The 22,030-nt window shown below is 41.4% G+C and overlaps 1 non-coding gene across 1 annotated transcript; it reads left to right on the forward strand.

The window, feature by feature from the left end:
* Window positions 1-17,946: 17,946 nt before the first annotated feature.
* On the forward strand, window positions 17,947-18,111 carry LOC138649876 (U1 spliceosomal RNA). The gene has a single exon (XR_011315384.1). It is a non-coding gene; the product is annotated as a U1 spliceosomal RNA (small nuclear RNA).
* The last annotated feature ends 3,919 nt before the right edge of the window (window positions 18,112-22,030 follow it).

Consider the following 22,030-nt stretch of genomic DNA (forward strand, 5'->3'; position numbering starts at 1 on the left):
CATTAAATCCTGCTTTTTGATCACTTAAAGATGAGTGCTGGGTTTACTTTTATTTAGACTTAAGGTGTGGGAACTTACCCAGGCACCCTTTTATAGTTGTGCACACGGTATTTTATACCAGTATTTATCCCTATACGTACTGCACACTATAAGGTCATGTAACTTACTGATCATACTTTCTCATACAATGCTGATGACACTTCGAGTATCTTAGCCCAGTCCCACTTATCCTGCAATTTTTTTGAGAGCACCTCCTAGGGAGACCCGGGGTAGGGATCTTGAAAGAGAACTTCACCATCATACTAATCTTGAACTGCATTGCTCTACTCTTAGCGAGTACTTAAGAGTACAACATATTCCATGTAGCCTTAGAGTTCCACTACGCTCCACGCTGTTTTCTGAGTCACCAGATTTCTGTACGAAATTTGAACATATATTGAACATATGTTCTTTTGATTTGAGGCTTTTGATTATAGAACATTTACAGAACGCCATTGGTGACAGCTCTGAATGCGTGAAGTCCATTGAAATGCAACTTGGGTCTATGAGCACAGCGGAAGAGCTTAATACCCTCAAAACCCAGGTCAAGGCAACTAATGACCAACATAGACGTGATACCGAAAATTGCAAGCACCACAAATTTTTTCAAGATCAGGAGGACTACGAACTAAACCGGGTCTACAGGTGGCAGGCCAAACCATCAACATGGCGTACATGCTCAAAACTCACACCATGCTCCTCTATGGACTACTCAACATCAGGCTCAGAACAGGAACAAGCTGGCCCCTCATCCAATCCACCGTTTTTTTTAGGCCAGAAAAGAAGACCACGCAGACGAGGAGGACAAGAAGGGGGCACAGGTCAAAAGGGTTATCCAATGCACAACATCCGTTCACAGGTACGTGCCCCTTGGTTATGGACATTTCCTTGCGTACTCTGGGTGTTGCAGAGTATAACGTTCTTCAGAAGGGCCTTTCCTTTTGTCCTTCTTATAACTATAAGACTTTTGATTTGGATATGGACTTGCAAAGGTTTTTGTGCACATTAAGATTGAAGGTACATTTTTGCCAGTCCCTCTGAAAGTCCTTTAGTATCTGCAACTAGTAATCCATTGTCTGCCACTACTCTAGGACTGCATAAGAAAAGCCTTTACAGATCTCCAAATGGCTCCCATGCCTTGGAGACCTTTGTGGGCTTTGTACAGAAATAATTTCAAGATCTCAGATCTGATATTGATAGAGGCAAGTTATTCTACCCCCATAACCTCTCAGCACTGGATCACCAAGCCCTCACAGCACAGCAAAATGATGACACAATCATCATCATACCCGCCGATAAGGTGGGTGCTATAGTGGTTATGGATCATAGTTACTACCTCTCTGAGGCACGTAGACAATTAAGTGATAATTCTATCACAAACTTTCACGGGACCCCATCAATGACATTCGGACACTCATTTCAGACACCCTAGTTAAATATAAGGAAAATGATACCCTTGACCAGAAGACCTGTGACTACCTTACAAAGTCCAATCCAGTTACCCCAGTTTTTTATTTCCTACCCAAAGTACAAAAAAATCTACAACATCCACCGGGACGTCCGATAGTAGTCTCCACTTTACTATCTCTATCTACCTTGAAAAGATTCTCACCCCCACATTAAAAAAAACAAATCCTTTCTTCTGAATACAGGGGCCTTTCTACATGTCATTAGATCACTTGACCAGATCCCTAATGACTGTCTACTAGTCACTCTGGACGTTAAGGATCTCTACACCTCAATCCCCCATGAACAAGGCGTTATGTCGGTCCAATGTCTGCTTCAGTCCTCCGGCCTGAACACCACTCAAATTGATCTGTGTATAGATCTCTTAACCCCTTCATGACCTTGGGATTTTCCATTTTTCCGTGTTCGTTTTTCGCTCCCCTCTTTCCCAGAGCCATAACTTTTTTATTTTTCCATCAATATGGCCATGTGAGGGCTTATTTTTTCATTGGTTTTAGCATGTCGTGTACTAGAAAACGGGAAAAAAGTTCCAAGTGCGGTGAAATTGCAAAAAAAGTGTAATCCCACACTTGTTTTTTGTGTGGCTTTTTTGCTAGGTTCAATAAATGCTAAAACTGACCTGCCATTATGATTCTCCAGGTCATTACGAGTTCATAGACACCTAACATGTCTAGGTTATTTTTTATCTAAGTGGTGAAAAAAAATTCCAAACTTTGCTAAAAAAAAAAAATTTTGCGCCATTTTCCGATACCCATAGCGTCTCCATTTTTCATGATCTGGGGTCAGGTGAGGGCTTATTTTTTGTGTGCCAAGCTGGCATTTTTAAATGATACCATTTTGGTGCAGATACATTCTTTTGATCGCCCGTTATTGCATTTTAATGCAAACGTAATTCTGGCGTTTCAAATTTTTTTCTCGCTACGCCGTTTAGCGATCAGGTTAATGCTTTTTTTTATTGATAGATCGGGTGATTCTGAACGATATCAAATATGTGTAGGTTTGATTATTTTTTTATTGATTTATTTTGAATGAGGCGAAAGGGGGGTGATTTAAACTTTTATATTTTTTTCACATTTTTTTAAAGTTTTTTTTTCTACTTTTGCCATGCTTCAATAGCCTCCATAGGAGGCTAGAAGCTGGCACAACTCGATCGCCTCTCCTACATAGCAGCGATCATCAGATCGCTGCTATGTAGCTGAATTGCAGGTGTGCTATGAGCGCCGTCCACAGAGTGGCACTCACAGCAGGCCGGCATCAGTAACCATAGAGGTCTCAAGGACCTCTATGGTTACCATTCTGATGCATCGCTGACCCCCGATCATGTGATGTAAGTCAGCGATGCGCTCATTTCCGGCCGGATGGCCGGAAGCGCCAGTAAAATGCCGCTGTCAGCGTTTGACAGCAGCATTTAACTAGTTAATATCGGCGGGTGAATCGCGATTTCACCCGCCGCTATTGCGGGCACATGTCAGCTGTTCAAAACAGCTGACATGTCCCGTCTTTGATGCGGGCTCACCGCCTGAGCCCTGCATCAAAGAAGGGGATCTGACCTCGGATGTACTATCCCGTCCGAGGTCAGAAAGGGGTTAACAATAGTTCTCACTAAAAATTATTTTCTTTTTCAGGAAGACTTCTTCTTGCATCCTCGGGGTACCACCATGGGCTCGAACGTAGCGCCCCCCTATGCTAATTGTTATATGGCCGATTTCGAGGAATCTATCATCTATAGGTCCTCTCTATTCCTTGATCATGTCATCCTATGGAAACAGTACATAGATGACATATTCTGCATATGGGGGTGCTCGCTCGAGTCCTTATCATCCTTTCATACCTTTTTAAATCAGTCTTGGCCGGGATTGAGCTTTATTGTCTTGCAGGATGAATCTAGAATTAACTTTCTAGACATGGTGGTTATCAAGAACTTAGACAGAACTCTTTCCACTGACTTGTTTACCAAAACTACCGACCGAAACAGTCTACTACATTTTGATAGTTTCCACCCTATGCCCATGAAATCTTCTATTCCTAGAGCCCAACTACAACGAGTAAGACGTATAGTGTCGGATGACACAACCCAGACAGCCAGACTGCAGGAAATGGTATCTAAATTTGAAGAGCGGGGTTATCCCTAAGCGGTCCTGAATACAAATAGACCAACACACCCTTGGTGGATATACAACAATACGGAAAGGATTGCATTCGTTCATTCGTATCATCCTTTTGCATACCAGATACACAAGTCCATCTGCAAGCATTGGCCATTATTCCATACATCATAGCCTGACATTCCCAAGGTCAAGGTACCTTTTCTCCCTTGTTTTAGGCGAATCCCCAATATACGGGACACACTAGTTAAGGCAGATATCGGACCAGATAGAACAACCAAAAAACAGAGATTTTTACACCACCCCAAGACAGTCACTTTTCCATGCTTAAGTTGCACACACTGGAATAATGTACAAAAGAGTCCCAAGATCTGGCACCCCCTGACTGGGAAGAAGTACAAAATTATGGGGTTTTTCACCTGTGATACTTCCTTTGCTATATATGCAATTAAATGCCCCTGTGGCCTATTGTACTGTATAAAGGAGAAATGACACAATCTGTCAAATACAGAATTTCCAAACATAAGAGTACTATCCGCTGTAAGAATACGTGACTCCCAATCCCCCACCATTTCATCTCCAAGGGCCACACAATAGCACAATTAAAATTCCAGATTCTGGAACAAATTCCACATTCCAGTAGAGGTGGGGATCGCATTAAACAACTTAAACGCCGTGAGGCTCTTTGGATCCATACCCTCGATACATTATCACCCAAAGGTCTCAATAGAGAGTATGATCTCCTATCTTTTATGTGATAAACTGTGGTCGTATTATCTATCCAACAGTATTCTACAGTGTCTGCTCTGTTCTTGAATGATTATGCATAGTATGTTGTAACTTCTTTGCTTATTATGCCACAATTACTATCTGCCTTTATGTTATGGCATATTGCACATTAGCTTATTTTTGTCTTTTTAGACTGTATTATGCATTTGAGGTGCCTTAACTATGTTGCAGGCTACCACTTTTTTCATTTACACATACTAATACCTCTCTGCCTTTGTTTATCTCTAGAGCTGTATATACTAGCAATATGGATTCCTCGGCACTTCTATTACATTGCCACTATACTCAGGCTACATCTCTCCCACCACCCAGTGTCACGCTCACGCCCTGACTGGTGGGCGTGAGCTCGGGGTAGTTGTGGCCCCACTGGGCCACAAACCAGACTACCCTGGAAGGGGCGTGACTATGACAGCTGCCTGGGTTTTCACTGGAGCTTCTGATGGTGATGTCAGGCTTGTGCAGCAGGCAGGACTGGCAGAAGAGCACGGCTGAAACTCAGATGAGTAGGCTGGCACGGCTGAGACAGGGTTGGCAGAGACACGGCAGAGAACACAGTGCTGGCAGAGACACGGCAGAGAACACAGGGCTGGCAGAGACACGGCAGAGAACACAGGGCTGTCAGAGACACGGCAGGAACATTGGACTGGTAGGAACGGCAGGAACACTGGACTGGCAGGAAAGGCAGGAACACAGGACTGGATGGTGTGGCGTATGAAGGAACAGGCAGGGACCTGTTCACACAGGAGGTGCAGGTATGGATATGTAGTATGAAGAAACAGGTAGGGACCTGTTTACACTGGAGATGCAGGTAAGAAAACAAGCAGAAAGGAATGAAGTATGAAGGAACAGGTTGGGACCTGTTCACACAGGAGATGCAGGTACGGAAACAAGCCAGAAGGGAAGGAGAATGAAGGAACAGGTTGGGACCTGTTCACACAGGAAGAGAAGTGCAAGGCTGCAGATATGAGCGGAAGAGCAGCAAGAGATAGCATAGCAAGAAAAGCTAAGCAGAGCAGAACCGCAAGGAATGCAGCGAGGAGCTGCAGCAAGAGTTCTCTGCAGAAACTAGGCAGAGCGGAGCCACAAGGAATGTGGAGAGGATCTACAGCAAGAGGTTTCTGCAGCAACGGGAGCAGAGTAGAGTAGAATGGAGCAGAACTGCAGGAGTGCAGAGCAGAGGTAAAACCACAAAGGTACAGAGCAGGCAGAGCCGCAAGAGTGCGGAGCGTAAGCAGACCGAGAACACAAGGAAAAACACAGCAGGGAAGGAAGCCACAGATAAGGAGACCGAGATAGGACAAAGTACAGACAAGGCAATGGAACAAGACACAAGGACAAAGACACAGGGACCAGGAAAGACAACAAGATCAAGGCAATAGCACAGAGAAAAGCCTCCAGAGAAAGAGTAACTCAGAGCAAGGCCTGGCAAACTCAGAAGCAAAACAGTAACTGAGCTAACACATTGCACAGGCCCAGACCACAGGGTGGAGCTGCACTATATACTGGAGGCCTCTTGGTAATTGGTCAGGAACAGATTAGACAGATGCACCTGATTCCTATAAGAACCAGAGAGTTCAGGCGCCACCCCCCTATACACACAGCCATGAAGCATGCAGAGAGCAGAGACACAGAACATGGAGCTGGCATGAAACAGAAACCACTTCATGACCTGGAGCAGTGGGTAAGATAGTGTGAGAGATGCGAGGCCATGCCGTGATGCCAGCAGAGTTGTTACACCCAGATCATCACCACTGGCACCATTTGGAATATAACACCTTTTTCCTTTTCCACTGCGTTAATCACTGCTGGACTCTATCAACATTACTGGCACGCCCATTGCCTCTTTAATATGCATGGCCATTCTGTCCATCATATACGGCCGCTGCCGTCCCTCAATTGCACCGCCTACTGCTGGAATGCAAGTACATCCTGTTAACCATGCCGCGTCTTCACTTTGGAACGCAGCGGTCTCACTGGAGCGCACGGCCATCAACTTCCGGCCATGGCTGAATCTCTTTTTTCTATTGGCGGTCTCTCTGGCTCCTAGTCCCACCCCCTCCCTTCTTTACCCTGCACGTCATGCACTTCATCATTGGACTAGCGGCGGACACGGCGTCCATATATGCCACGGTGGCATGCAGCACTTAGACTGTACACAGGCGAGTATTTAAACAGGTATCTTTACCTCACTTGTTCAATTCCAGATATTTATTTTCAACCTGGCACATCTACCTTTTTCAGACTTGAAAACTACAATCGATATCCTCTACTTAAAACTACTCCGGTATGTGTTTGCCTTTTTTCTCCCCTCCAACAATCTATACCACCAGTTATGCAGCTCTATTTCTTGGTTTCTCCTTTAAAACAGAACTAGCGATCTAATTGTGATCCATTGACGCTCTCTGCAAATCTGCTTCATTAATACATTGGTATGTGTTATCATATTGTATTATCTTTATCCTGCCCTTGTTCTTTGCCCATTTTGGTTTTGTAGTCCTATGAGATATTAATACCTACATTAAGACATTGTTACTGTGGGACATCCTAAGTTCTCGGATGTCTAGCTATACTCTATTGGAATTAATATATTTATGACCTGTTCTCTATATGTGTCCTTCTTGTATATACTTTGTTTATTTTTGTTTTGTACTATTATTATTTTGTAGTAACTGATGAAGGTCTAAGGTCAAGACCGAAACGTTTCCTTACTATAGTGAACCACATTAAATCCTGCTTTTTGACCACCTAAAGATGAGTGCTGGGTTTACTTTCATAGTCATGAAAATATAGAAAAAAATCTTTAAATGAGAAGGTGTGTCCAAACTTTTGGTCTGTACTGTATATTGTTAGCAGCGGGTTAATCAGCGTGATGTCCACAACGAGCAACAGAGAATGTTCATTTATTAAGAATTAAGAATATCCAGCTTAAAACATGAGAACAGGATCAATCTGGTTTCTGAGAGAGAGAGAGAGATCTGCTGTGCTTTCAGTTTCAGCTTCACACAAGAAATGTGCTCACAGGGAAGGGGAGGAGGAGCATCCTGTCTGTAAATGAGGACTCTTTTTTTTTTTTTTTTAACTTTGTTGACATGTGAACAATATGCATGCAGATATATAAATCACATCATATTAAACAAACAGTAGTTGTTGCAATACATACAGATCAATATGCATTAGGCCAACACCCCCACTCAACAACTACTTATTCTGTCAGTCCCATAGTGGTTCTCAATTCTTGGAACCTAGGTCGTGGCAATGGCTTGGTCAAAATATCAGCTAACATTTTATCAGTTTCACAATAAACAAACTGAATTATGCCACGATCTATTAAATCACGTAGATGATGACATCTGACGTCGATGTGCTTAGTTCTAGCACTGATCTTTTCACTGCATGCAAGTTTAATGCATCCTTGGTTGTCCTCATATATCACCGTTGGCTGAGTTAACGGTTTACCAAGATCGTCCATCAGTTGTCTTAGCCAAATGATCTCCTGACTTGCCTAGGCTGCGGATACATACTCAGCTTCTGTAGATGACAAAGCAACAGACACTTGTTTTCTACTAGACCAGGAGATTGAACTTTCTCCAAGTTTAAATACATATCAGCTTGTGGATTTACGATCTTGCGAATCACCAGCCCAATCTGAGTTAACATAGCCGGTGAGTTTTAGATTTCCTGCTGCAGATATTTTTAAATTTACACCTTGTGTCCCTTTTAAATATTGGATAACTCTTTTAACGGCATTCCAGTCCTTTTGGCGCGGTTTCTCCACATATCTGCACAATATTCCAACTGCTGTTGTAATATCCGGTCGAGTCGTAGTTGATATATATAGAAGTGCCCCCACTGCCTGTCGATATTTCTCATTGTTAGGCAACAGGTCATCTTCTTCCAGTTTCAGGTAGGATTATTCCATTGGCGTTGATACACCTTTGGCTTCCGTCATTCCGAACTGATCCAAAATTGAATTATTCTTTGCACTTTGATTTAAAAGAAAACTTCCATCTTCCTCTTTCTGGATGTGGATTCCTAGATAATATGTCACATTTCCTAGGTCTTTCGTTTCAAAATGCTTGTTCAAAATTTTAGTAATTTTCCCAATTTCAGCTTCTTCTTGATGAACTACAATTACATCGTCCACATATAAGAGAATATACATCCATTTTCCATCTGTAGATCTCGTGTACAGGCATGGATCCGCTTGACCTCTTTTAAATCCTTCTTCTAACAAGACTTTGTTCATTTTAGTATTCCATGCTCTCGCCGATTGCTTAAGACCATAAAGAGATTTTTGTAGTTTGCAAACAAGATTCTGCTCACCTTCCTTTACATAACCTTCAGGTTGAGTCATGTATGAGTCCTCCTCAATGTCACCATTTAAAAATGCGGTTTTGATATCCAAATGAATGACAAACATCCTTTGTACTGCAGCTACCGCCAACAATGCTCTAAATGTTGTTTGCTTAGCGACCGGGGAAAAATTAGCATCATAGTCTTCGCCATATTTTTGAGAATATCCTTTTGCGACCAACCTCACTTTAAATCTGTGGACTTTACCTTCAGAATCATATTTGGTTTTAAATACCCATTTACACTTAATTGCCTTTTTATCCTGTGGTAACTCAGTGAGTTTCCAAGTTTGAAGTTGATGAAGCGAGTTCATTTCTTCATTCGCGGCATTGATCCACTTTGTTCTTTCATGGGCGGGTAGTTTCTGCATTTCATCCCATGACTGTGGTTCTGACTCAGGCCGTGTCTTCACAATGATAAACGTTTAGCCGGTATTCCTTTGTTTGATCTTGACGACCGTCTAATTTCAGGTTCACTTAGGCCTTTTGTTGTTCCTTCAGTGGTTGAAGAGTCCAGCCAAACTTCTACATTCTTTTCTTCGTTGTCTTGTAATTGTGATTGAGATTGTTGTTGTTGCTTCATCTGGACTACTTGCATAATGTCATAAAACTTGGGTGACACGAAGTTTTCATCAAACACTACATCTTTACTTATTGTGACCTTGTTTGTCTCTGGGTGTAAAATTCTATAACCTTTCTGGGTTTCACTGTAGCCTACCAGGATGCCTTCCTTGGCATGAGATTCCCACTTAGTTCGTTTTTCTTTGGGAACATGTGCAAATGCTTTACTTCTGAAAATCCTTATGTGTTGTAGTTTTGGTTTTTCTACCATTCCATTGGTCAAATGGAGTTTTCTCTGTCGCTTTACTTGGTAGTCTGTTCTGAAGATAACAAGCCGTCATAATAGCTTCGCCCCCAATATACTGTAGGCAAATTAGCATCAAATAACATACTCCTTGCGCTTTCACAGAGTGTCAGGTTCCTTCTTTCTGCTACACCATTTTGCTCAGGGTTGTATGGTACAGTTGTTTGAAATATGATTCCATTTTTCTTTAAAATGCTCTGTGTTTCATTACTTGTATACTCAGTTCCATTATCTGCACGTAAAGTTTTTGGCATTCTTCCAAACTTGTTGTGTACTTCAGCTAGATATATTCCAAGTTTCTCTGGAACTTCATTTTTGCTGTGAAGTAAATAGACAACTGTATATCTTGAATTGTCATCAATAAATGTAAGAAAATATCTCTTCTTTCCAGGGGTCTGAGTACGCATTGGACCACAGATATCCATGTGTACTAAATCTAGTGGTTGTTCTGTTCTTGTAGTACTTTTCTTAGGAAAGGCCTTTCTGGACATTTTCCCTTTGATACAGCTGGAACACCTCATTGTCTGATTACATGAATCAATTGTAATATTGTCAGCTAATTGTTCTTGAAATAACTTTCTTATTGCTTCTGGGTCTCTATGCGCAAGCCGCCTGTGCCATACATGAATACAGTTCTTGTGCAGTTCTTGCTTAGCTGTGCATACACACTCTTTACATTTCAACTGATACAGTTCATCTCTGATTTTTCCTTTTGCTAATGTGTGACCCTCCTTTGAGATGATGCAGCTATCTTCCTTAACCCTGCTGTTCTGTTCGGTCTGGGGAGACCTATTTTGAACTTTGGTATTTTTTGGGGTGTTCAAGATGCGGTTCTGAAACTTGTGGTTGATTGACTTAAATGAGGATGGGTCGGTCGGCCACGGGTTTCAGAGCCGCATCTTGAATATTTTAAAGAATATTGAAGTTCAAAGTCGGTCATTTTTGACCAACAGAACAGCAGGGTTAAATGTAACTTCATTACCTTGTTTTGTGAGCTTTTTCACAGATAATAGATTACTTTCAAGACTAGGCACATATAGTACATCCTTTACATGGATCCTTCTACTTTGTGTTGCAGAGATGTTACAATCAATATAACCGTCTCCTATGCCTTCTGAGTTCATGCACTGACCGTTTGCCATTATTACTTTCTCTGACTTATTTTGATTAAGCTTAGATAAGAAGTCTCTGTCATTGGTCATGTGACTGGTTGCACCAGAATCTATACACCACGCATGCTTTGATTTAAATGCATTGATTGATGTGAATGCAGCTTCAGTATTTGCCGAATCATTGTTTCCAGATACAGCACTCTTAACTCTCTGTTGGCTGTTTTGCTTTTTCAACTGACTCATTTTAGCTTTCCAGACTCTGCATTCAGCTTTTAAATGACCTGGCTTCTTGCATACAAAACATTCACGTGTCTCTTTAGGGTGGGTTCTGCTGGTGGGTACATCATGTGTTTGTAAAGCAGATTCCTTATTACATATCTTGCTGCTCACATTTTCTGTCTTTCTCTTATATTCATCTACAAGCTTTCCTCTGACGTACTCCAATGTCAGCTCATCATCTGGGCGTGCATCTAGTGCAGTTACCAGAGTGTCATAGCTTTCTGGGAGACCACTAAGTAATAGTGCTGCTACATGGAAGTCCTTCATATCTTCCCCAATGCCCCGCAGGCGCTCTACAGTCTCCAGAGTATTTCTAATGTAGTCCTGCATGTCCTGGTCATTGTGTAGCTTAGACTGATACAGCTTTCTCATTAGATAGAGTTTATTACTTAAATTTATTCTCTCATGTACTTTCTGCAACTGCTCCCACATTTCCTTTGCAGATTCACACTTACACACATGCACAATCTGATCATCCTCTATACTGAGTGATATGGTGCTCTGTGCTTTCTGATCCATTTCTAGCCATTCCTGTGGTACTGGGTCAGGCTTAGGGTCCTGAGTGTATTTCCACATACCTTCTCTTATCAGCAGCATCTTCAACTTGAATTTCCAGGATTGGCAGTTCTGGTTATTCAGGCTTGGCACTGTAAACTTTGTGGAGTTGCTGCTGGCGGCCATTTTACTTCTTCTCAGTTTGCTGTTGTCTTTCTATCTCTGTGCTCTGGAGGTTTGGGATTGCTTTGACTCCTGGGCCCATAACCTGTTAGCAGCGGGTTAATCAGCGTGATGTCCACAACGAGCAACAGAGAATGTTCATTTATTAAGAATTAAGAATATCCAGCTTAAAACATGAGAACAGGATCAATCTGGTTTCAGCTCCACACAAGAAATGTGCTCACAGGGAAGGGGAGGAGGAACACCCTGTCTGTAAATGAGGACTCCTTTTTTTTTAACTTTGTTGACATGTGAACATTATGCATGCAGATATATAAATCACATCATATTAAACAAACAATAGTTGTTGCAATACATACAGAACAATATGCATTAGGCCAACATATACAGTATATATATATATATATATATATATATATATATATATATATATACTATGTGCAGACAATTATTTTGATTATTCTATTCTAATCTGTCAGTGTGATTTTACTGTACACCACACTGATTTCCCGGCTTTTCTATAGAACACCGCTGCGTATTTCTCGCAAGTCACACTGATGGTTGGTGTGTAATTCGTATTTTTCTCGCCCCCATAGACTTTCATTGGCGGATTTTTTGCGCAATACGCTGATAAACGCAGCATGCTGCAATTTTTTCTGCCCGTAAATTACGGCTGCGAAATATACGGCAGATAGGAGCTAACCCATAGAGAAGCATTGGTCCGTGAGCAATGCGTTGTTTTTCGCCTCTCATACATCCGTAAATCTCTCTATTGTGATGCCAGCCTAAGAGTTGCGCTAGATAGATCCATGCTGGATCTGTGTATAGCCATGTACAGGTGCTTCTCATAAAATTAGTATATTATCAAAAAGTTAATTTATTTCAGTTCTTCAATACAAAAATTGAAACTCATCTTATATAGTGTCATTACAAACAGAATTATCTATCTCAAGTGTTTATTTCTGTTTATGTTGATGATTATGGCTTAAGTTACAGCCAATGAAAATCCAAAAGTCATTATCTCAGTAAATAAGAATACTTTATAACACCAGCTTGAAAAATTATTATAAAATCCTAAATCTTGTCCTACTGAAATGTATGTTCAGCAAATGCACTCAATACTTGGTTGGGGCTCCTTTTGCATCAATTACTGCGTCAATCAGCCTGTTGCACTGCTGGGAAAGCCCATGTTGCTTTGATAGCAGCCTTCAGCTCATCTGCATTGTTGGTTCTGGTGTCTCATCATCCTCTCGACAATAGGTAAGGTCAGGCGAGTTTGCTGGCCAATCAAGCACAGTGATACTGTTGTTTTTAAACCACGTATTGGTACTTTTGGCAGTTGGGACAGGTGCAAAGTCCTGCTGGAGAATGAAATTTCCATCTTCAAAAAGCTTATCGGCAGAGGGAAACATGAAATGCTCTAAAATTTTCTGGTAAACGGCTGCGCTGACTTTGGTCTTGATAAAACACAATGGACTTACCCCAGCCGATGACATGGCTCCCCAAACCATCACTGATTGTGGAAACTTCACACTAGACCTCAAGCAACTTGGATTGTGTGCCTCTCCACTCTTCCTCCAGACTCTGCGACCTTGATTTACAAGTGAAATGCAAAATTTACTTTAATCTGAAAACACCTTGGACCTCTGAGCCACAAGAAAAACCAGAAACAGACAGAGATGCTTACCTGTTTAACTGCGCCTCAATACAAATACACTAACTAGTTTTTATGTGCGAGTAGGACTGGCAAGTGTAAGGACCCTTGACGTTGGTTGCCAGCTTACGTATTATAACCAGAATATCAACCAATGCCTTACATATATTGATATGTTTTTGCGCACTTTATACTTTTTTCGGGGTGCATTTGGGGTCAAATGGTTCTGTAAACTGTGGCTTCTGTTCACACGGGATGCATTATAGTTAGCATTGGGCAGCCCGCCATAGGGCGTCATTAATAGGCTGAGAACCAAATGCTCTGCATTCCCTGTGTGAACATTGCCATATACAGATTATATTTTGTTTGCACTGGTGTGCCACACGGCCAATCCCTCATTGAAGGCTGGCTGTCTCATTTGGTATTATTGTACCTGTACAGTTGCCATTTTACTTGGGTCCGCTGCACCTTGTTAGTGCATTTGTATTGAGGTCCAATTAGACAGGTAAGCATCTCTATCTGTTTTTGTTTCTTCTTAAATTTTTTTCTCTTTTTGTGGTTTTTACCTCTGAGCAACAGTCCAGTTCTTTTTCCCTTGTCTATTTGTCATGAGTGGCTTGACACAAGGAATGCGACACTTGTAGCCCATGTCCTGGATACGTCTGTGTGTGGTGGTTCTTGACCTTTTCTTAACAATCCTTTCAAGTCTGTGGTTATCCCGGTTACTTGTGGACCTTTTTCAACCTCCCTTTTTCCTGTCACTCAACTTTACATTAATATATTTGGATACAGCACTGTGAACAGCCACATTGTTTAGCAATGATTTTGTGGCTTACCCTCCTTGTGGAGTGTGTCAATGAATGCCTTCTGGACATCTGTCAAGTCAGCAGCCTTCCCCATGAATGTGGAGCCCACTGAAACAGACTAAGGGACCTTTTTAAATGCTTAGGAAGCCTTTGCAGGTTTTTCTGGTAATTATTCTAATTTTCGAAGATAGTGACTTTTGGGTTTTCATTGGCTGTAAGCCATGATCATCAACATCAACAGAAATATACACTTGAAATCGATCACTCTGTAATGACTCTATTTATGAGTTTCACTTTTTGCATTGAAGAACTGAAATAAATTTACTTTTTGGTGATATTCTGATTTTGTGAGAAGAACCTGTAAATCTATCTACTAGACTCTAGGTTCACCTGTAACAGGGTAGCACTAAAAGAGAACAACCGAAGGATCTGTCAATCAAGGTATATAAAAATATAACAAATTCTATTTAGAAGAAATATAATACATAGTAGCAGTACAGAAAACTAAAAATTAGAATAGGACTATACGGGCGTATTTGGAACCAATCAGCATAGACCAACTATAGCAGAAATTCCATGACACACAACATCAAAATAACATCAGTTAATTTATACATACTTTAGATGTGTCCATGGAATAGCTCAGTGTGATGGACACTATGACACAGTATTAGAAAATGGCTACAGTACATGTAGGGCCATAAGTATATCAATAAGTAACACGGTCAAAAACTGATGGATTACGCCAGGTTCACATTGCATCTATGGCGTCCGTTAGACAGACTATGTTACACCATGGCATAACGCGGTGTAACGCAGTCTGTTAACACCGCCATTATGCCCTATGTCGGACGCATCGCTAGCGCACGCCCACAATGGGCGTGCGCTAGCGATGTGTTGTCATTGAGTGACGGACCCTGGGACGCGGCTGCAGTTTTCTGGGTCAGTCAATGCTAGTGCAGATAGAGCATCTGCTAGCTCTATCTGCGCTAGCACTATATCAAATCGGCACTTGCATTAACAGCAGCCCGTTAACGCATGTGTTGAATGGGCTGCTGTTAACGCAATGTGAACCTGGCCTTAGTCCTACAACAGCACTGAGCTATAACCACATTGCAAAAAATAACCCATAAAAAAGAACATTTACATCATTTCAAGGGCAAGCTCTCATGTTGCAACAGCCATATCTTGCACATTAATTACCTGTGTCCATGGCAGAGGGGTAGATGGCTGCTGTAACCGTACCTCGATGCGCGTTTTATCACCGCTTGCAGTTTTGGCAGGAGGAGGAGTAGCATACCATCTGTGTGCTTAAATAGTAGTATGTAGATGACCCGATTAACTAGGCTTGTGTTCTGAAGCATCGCCGCCATGTTGCGGCATCACGGAGGGGGCGGCGCTCAGGGAGTGTGTCACCCGGTCACATGATCCTGTCATGTGACTGGAACTGTAGCCAAGGTGACGCATCCCCTAGGTGAGCACCTCCACACCGAGACTGTGAAGATGGTCAAAACCCATCAGTTTTATCTAAACAGAGCAGTCTCAGTTCCTATGTAGACGGTCACCGCCATTGTATGGAGTGCCTGCACTATATAAGTAAGTGTAGCAAGCCCACCCATGAACATTGCAAACAGTAACCAACATACCATCATGGTAACTATAATATACCGATGGCTACATACATAGCTTAACGGACCAAGTATAGCAAAACACATTATACATGATCCACAAAGCAAAGTGCTTGGTGCTTAGTTATGGGTTTAAAAGGTCACAAAGACCCTAACAAAATATTAATAAATAAATATATACACACTATGACATAATTGATACTTCAGAGCCATGAATAAATATCCATATTAAAGTGTATACATTAAAAGGTGATATATAGTGCATATAATTTAAATAATATTGTGATAAATACACCTATACAAAGAATATATATACATAACAACTAATAAGTGCATTAAATCCAAAAATACAAATTTTTGACATGTAATTCAATAAATGGGGAGGTCCTCATGACAGAAAACTCGATCCATGTTTAGCAATGCCCTTCAGAGAATCAGATAGGTTGTCCCAGCGGTACGTCACATACCAGAACCCTCAGCTTGTAGTTAACTACTATAAAAAGACAGACAGATAAGTAAGTACCGAACAACGTAAATAAAAAAGATTAAAAACATCTATTTCCAAAGGTTAATAAAATTCTCACTACTCAAGAATAGGTTTGAAACTCAAAAATTAATTTAGACCTTTGGGGGCAACAGTATCCAGAAACACCATCCACTTAGTTTCTCTTTTCAACAGTTCTCTCATAGTCACCTCCCCTGGTACCCTGTTGTACTTGGTCTATACCCCTCACTTTGAAATAATTGGGGTTACTGTTATGATAAATCCTAAAATGTTTGTGAATGGTTTTTAGACTCAACATCCTTTTCCAACTTCGCATTTCTGATGTCACGCACATGTTCAAGAATGCGTGTATGCATCTGGCGGGTAGTCATCCTGATATAAATGAGGTTGCAGGGACAGTGTGCATAGTATCTAATATTTTCTGTTTTACAATTAATATTGTGAGTGATGGAAAAAGTCCTATTGCCACAGCTGTTCACAAACTCAGTAGTTCTCTCTACAAACCCGCACTCCGAACAGTCCTCACATTGAGAACAACCCCATTTAGGGCCAGCCTTGTCAGAACAAAATGATTTTTGAGGTGCCACATAGTGACTGTGTGATTAGAACTTTTAAATTCTTTGATCTTCTCCATGTTACTGCTGGATGACCTGGTATAATCTGTTTTAAATCATCATCCGCCAGCAACTCTGACCAATGTTTACCAAGACTAGCCAAGATTGCCCTCCAATCTTAGTAATTAGTCTCACAGGTTGTTTATTTGTAGGGACTCTATGTTTTGACTGAATTAACAGCTGTGCTCTTGGTGTAAATTTGGCCCTTCTATATCCTGCTCTAATTACTTTGTGATTATAGCCTCTCCTGTTAAGATGATCTTTTAGGATACTGGCCTGTTGTTCAAACAACAAATCATCAGAACAAATGCGTTTTGAGGCGTAAAAACTGGCTGATCGGTACGGACTTGAAGGTTTGGGGGTGGTGTGACGACTTGGCGTGCAATAATGTATTGGTGGCGGTGGGTTTATGAATTATATTGGTTTTAATAAAACCCCTTGAATCTTTTTCCATACTCGCATCTAAGAAGTCCACTTTGTCCCTGCTAAATTTCCATGTCAGGCGGATATTAAGATGATCATTGTTGAGCCTATTGAGAAGAGTTGACTTTTTCCTGCCACTCAACTTTCCATTAATATATCTGGATACAGCACTTTTTGTACTATGTGCCACACGGCCAATCCCTGATTGAAGGCTGGCTGTCTCATTTGGTATTATTGTACCTGTGCAGTTATTACTATTATTTATTATTATAGTGCCATTTATTCCATGGTGCTTTACATGTGAGGAGGGGAATACATGATAAAAACAAGTACAATAATCTTGAACAATACAAGTCACAGCTGGTACAGGAGGAGAGAGGACCCTGCCTGCGAGGGCTCACAATCTACAAGGGATGGGTGAAGATACTGTAGGTAAGAATAGAGCTGGTCGTGCAGTGGTTTGGTCGATCGGTGGTTACTGCAGGTTGTAGGCTTGCTGGAAGAGGTAAGTCTTCAGGTTCTTTTTGAAGGTTTCGATGGTAGGTGAAAGTCTGATATGTTGTGGTAGACAGTTCCAGAGTAGAGGTAATGCCCGAGAGAAATCTTGAATGCGATTGTGCAGTTGCCATTTTACTTACCTGGCAGGGGAGATACCATGATGACTACGGTGGTTCTCCCAGGGTGAGGCTCATCCATTGCACTCCGGGTGTGCTGACCCCTGCAGCTGTCCACTGCACCCTGTTAGTGCATTTGTATTAAGGTACAGTTAGACAGGTAAGCATCTCTATCTGTTTTTGTTTTTTCTTGAATTTTTTCCTCTTTTTGTGGCTTTTACCTCTGAGCAACAGTCCAGTTCTTTTTCCATTTGGCCCAGGTAAGACGCTTCAGGCACTGTCTATTGGTCATGAGTGGCCTGACACAAGGAATGCAACACTTGTAGCCCATGTCCTGGATATGTCTGTATGCGGTGGCTCTTGAACTTTTCTTAACAATCCTTTCAAGTCTGTGGTTATCCCGGTTACTTGTGGACCTTTTTCAACCTCCATTTTTCTTGCCACTCAACTTTCCATTAATATATTTGGGTACAGCACTCTGTGAACAGCCACATTCTTTAGCAATGGCCTTTTGTTGCTTACCCTCCTTGTGGAGTGTGTCAGTGACTGCATTCTAGACATCTGTCAAGTCAGTAATCTTCCCCATGATTGTGGAGCCCACTAAAACAGACTGAGGGACCTTTTTAAGTGCTTAAGAAGCCTTTGCAGGTTTTTTTGTTAATTATTCTAATTTACTAAAATGGTGATTTTTGGGTTTTCATTGTCTGTAAGCCATAATCATCAACATCAACAAAAATATACACTTGAAATCGATCACTCTGTAATGACTATTTATGAGTTTCACTTTTTGCATTGAAGAACTGAAATAAATTATCTTGCTCTTCGTGAGACTATAGTGGCTGAACCAACAGCAACTCGTGGTAAAGTAATTTGCATATCACATACCTGTTTTTGACACTTAGGTGTTGGTATGTATTGTGTCTGGCTTGATTTTTAACCTTTTGTCGTAATAGATTGGTTATTGAAAATTATGTTTTAAATCCCATTATTGCTATATCTACAATCACAGTAATGCCACAACCAAGATGGCTACGGCATTACAGTGACGCGCAGGCAATCCAAGCATGCTTAGTGGCTGTGTAACAGGCACCAAAAATGTGGTGTGTGGATTTGAGTTTTACATAGAGCAGAGCCCATTACTTGCCGAGTAACAAGCACATCCGAGCACTGTGATACTAGAGCGATCACCGAGTATAACCAAGCATGTTCGCTCATCCCTAGTATTTCACAGAATTTCATTTATTGGTATACGATATCACAGTAATGACTATTTTAGTTTGTGTCTCTGACTGTATGTGCACATGTTCAGTAATTGGCAGCGCTTTGGACACAGTACATATCCACTGCATCCAAAGTGCTGCCCACTATTGAACGCAGATAAATCTGCATGTGATCACTGAACCCCTTGTTCAATACATTGTATGGGTGAAATTTATCTTGCAGAAGCTCGAGTCTCCACAAGCTAAATAGACATGCTCCAGTATGGAAAGGCGTGCCGCATGTCAGTCTCCGCTGGTGTTTGGGCACGCATAGAGGGCATGGGATTTCTTGAAATCCCATCCACTATACTGTAACAGCTGGGCACTGCGGGTTGGATGCTGCGCAAATACACAGCGTCAAACACGCAGCGTTAACTTATCGTGTGCACATACCCAAAGGCCTTATTCACACCCCAGTTTTTTCAATTGCTTGGAAAAATAAAAAAACAAATGGAGACCTAACCTACTCTAGTATGATTTATGGACCAAACCTGCCCCTGTAAATGAATGAAAGTGAAAAAATAAAAGCACACAGAGGGAATGTGTGGCCATAAGCAGAAGAAAAAATAGGAAAAGTAAAATGCTGGCAGTACAGTGTCTGTAGATTCAATTATGGAATTAATTGTGACATTAAATAGGCTAAATAAAATCTATGAGGAATAGACTTCATACAATTCAATGCAGTTTTACTATACAGGATTTACCTGTTTGCTCCAGCTTTTCATGCACCTCTTTTATCATTCCAAATTGCTGTGTCACATTCCCAATGCATTTTTTGCATTCACTTAGTTGTTTAATGTGGTCTTCCTTTGCTAAAATGTGCAGCTGTAGTTTCTGCTCCTGTGTGACAAATATTGAAATCACTATCTCCTATTATAACATCAATGCATCATGGATTAAAAACTATTACAGACATTATATATACACCAAAAAAAATCATACTATGATGTATAGTAATAAACAGCAACTATGTTGTGAATTACTATAAAAATATTAATTTATTATATTTTTGGAATTAATTAAAAAAATACATAATTGAATGCACATGCGGGAAGGTAAACTGATTAAAAAGCACAAGCAAGCTCATCCAAGCGTCATTTCTTACTACAACGCGTTCTTGGTTTTTTATGTGCTTATATTGAAAAATAACACTGATCTCATTTAATTGCTCTTGACCACATGCTTGTTAAATACTTTCACCATTTTCTATTAAATATCTATTAAATAAAACACATTTTATTTTTTTCTTCATTGTTTAGATATTCAGGGTTAAAAAACTTATGCATTCATAAAGATCAGTAGTAAAAGTGACTGTAATCAAAAGGAATGGGTAACATAGCACAGGAAGAGAAGGATGTAGAATGCTAATTTTTCATGTTTTATAAGGTATGAAATTAAACACAGTGCAATAAAGGGAATATCATCATAAGCAAAGAAACAACAACTATTTTAAAATTACCTCTGACTCTCGCACTAAATGTATTGTGAGTTTTCATTGACATTTTTTAATTACATAATAAAATTGGTAATATAATACTTAAGGCAATTACAACATCTAGAAAATGTGTTTGCACTAGCTGTAATATAACACTGACTGTACTTATCTCAAGGTGTCTTTTAAGAAAAGTTCCAATTCATGATAAACTCTCTTAACCCCTTAACGACCGCCGATATGCCTTTTAACGGCGGCAGTTAAGGGTACTTAAACCACAGCGCCGTTAATTAATGGCGCTGTGGAAAAAGTGAATAGCGCCCCCCAGAGTCGGATTTTCTCTGGGGTCTCAGTTGCCGAGGGTAGCCGAGACCCCAGAGAACATGATTCAGGGTTTTTTTACTGACCCCTGGGTAATTAACCGTTTACCAGCGGTCCCCCTCCCCCCAAAAAATGCGATTTCCCATTTAATTTCTCTGTCCTCAGATGTGATCGCACATCAGAGAACAAAGAAATGGGGTCCCCGATAGCCCCCCGATACTCACCTGTTTCCCCCGAAGCTCCTCGTGGCTCCTGATGGGCGCCACCATCTTGTTCTGGCCGCCGGCTAGCACCCAGAAAATCTTTGGAGTCTCGGCTGCCAGCGGTAGCCGAGACCCCAAAGAACATGATCGGGGTCGGTTTTTACCAACCCCTGTTTTGCGATCGCCGGTAATTAACTGTTTATTGGCGGCCGCAAAAAAAAAAGTTATGTGTCATCCTCTGTCCTCAGATGTGATCGCACATCAGAGGACAGAGAAATAGGGGAATTCGGGGACCCTGCTATACTTACCGGTGTCCCTTGGCCCTCCTGCGTCCCCTCCTGCCCGCCGGCTCCTTCATCCAATAAGAAAATGGCGGGCGCATGCGCAGTGCGCCAACCATGATCTGCCAGCCGTCAGCTGGAGGAGTTGGGGCTAAATTTAGGGTTAGGGTTAGGGCTAAATTTAGGGTTAGGGTTGAGGCTAAATTTAGGGTTAGGGCTGTTGTGAATTCTGTGGCTGAGTTCACTTCTGTGGTCACAAGTGGTATTGCAGTCTCTGGGCTTCCTCCCTCAGGTGTTTTGGTGAGCTCGTTGGCTGCCTTGCTATTTAGCTCCACCTGAGTCTGTCTTCCTTGCTCCTTGTCTATGTTCCAGTGTTGGATCTGAGCTACTGCATCTTTCCTTGGGCCTGCTGCTCTGCTAGATAAGTGCTTCTAGTTTGTTTTCTGTTTTTTCTGTCCAGCTTGCTATTAACTTTTGCTGGAAGCTCTGAGAAGCAAAGGGGTGCACCGCCGTGCTGTTAGTTCGGCACGGTGGGTCTTTTTGCCCCTTTGCGTGGTTTTCGTTTTAGGGTTTTTTGTGGACTGCATAGTTCTCTTTGCTATCC

Source organism: Ranitomeya imitator, chromosome 9, assembly GCF_032444005.1.
Source record: "Ranitomeya imitator isolate aRanImi1 chromosome 9, aRanImi1.pri, whole genome shotgun sequence".
In the NCBI taxonomy this organism is placed as follows: Eukaryota; Metazoa; Chordata; class Amphibia; order Anura; family Dendrobatidae; genus Ranitomeya; species Ranitomeya imitator.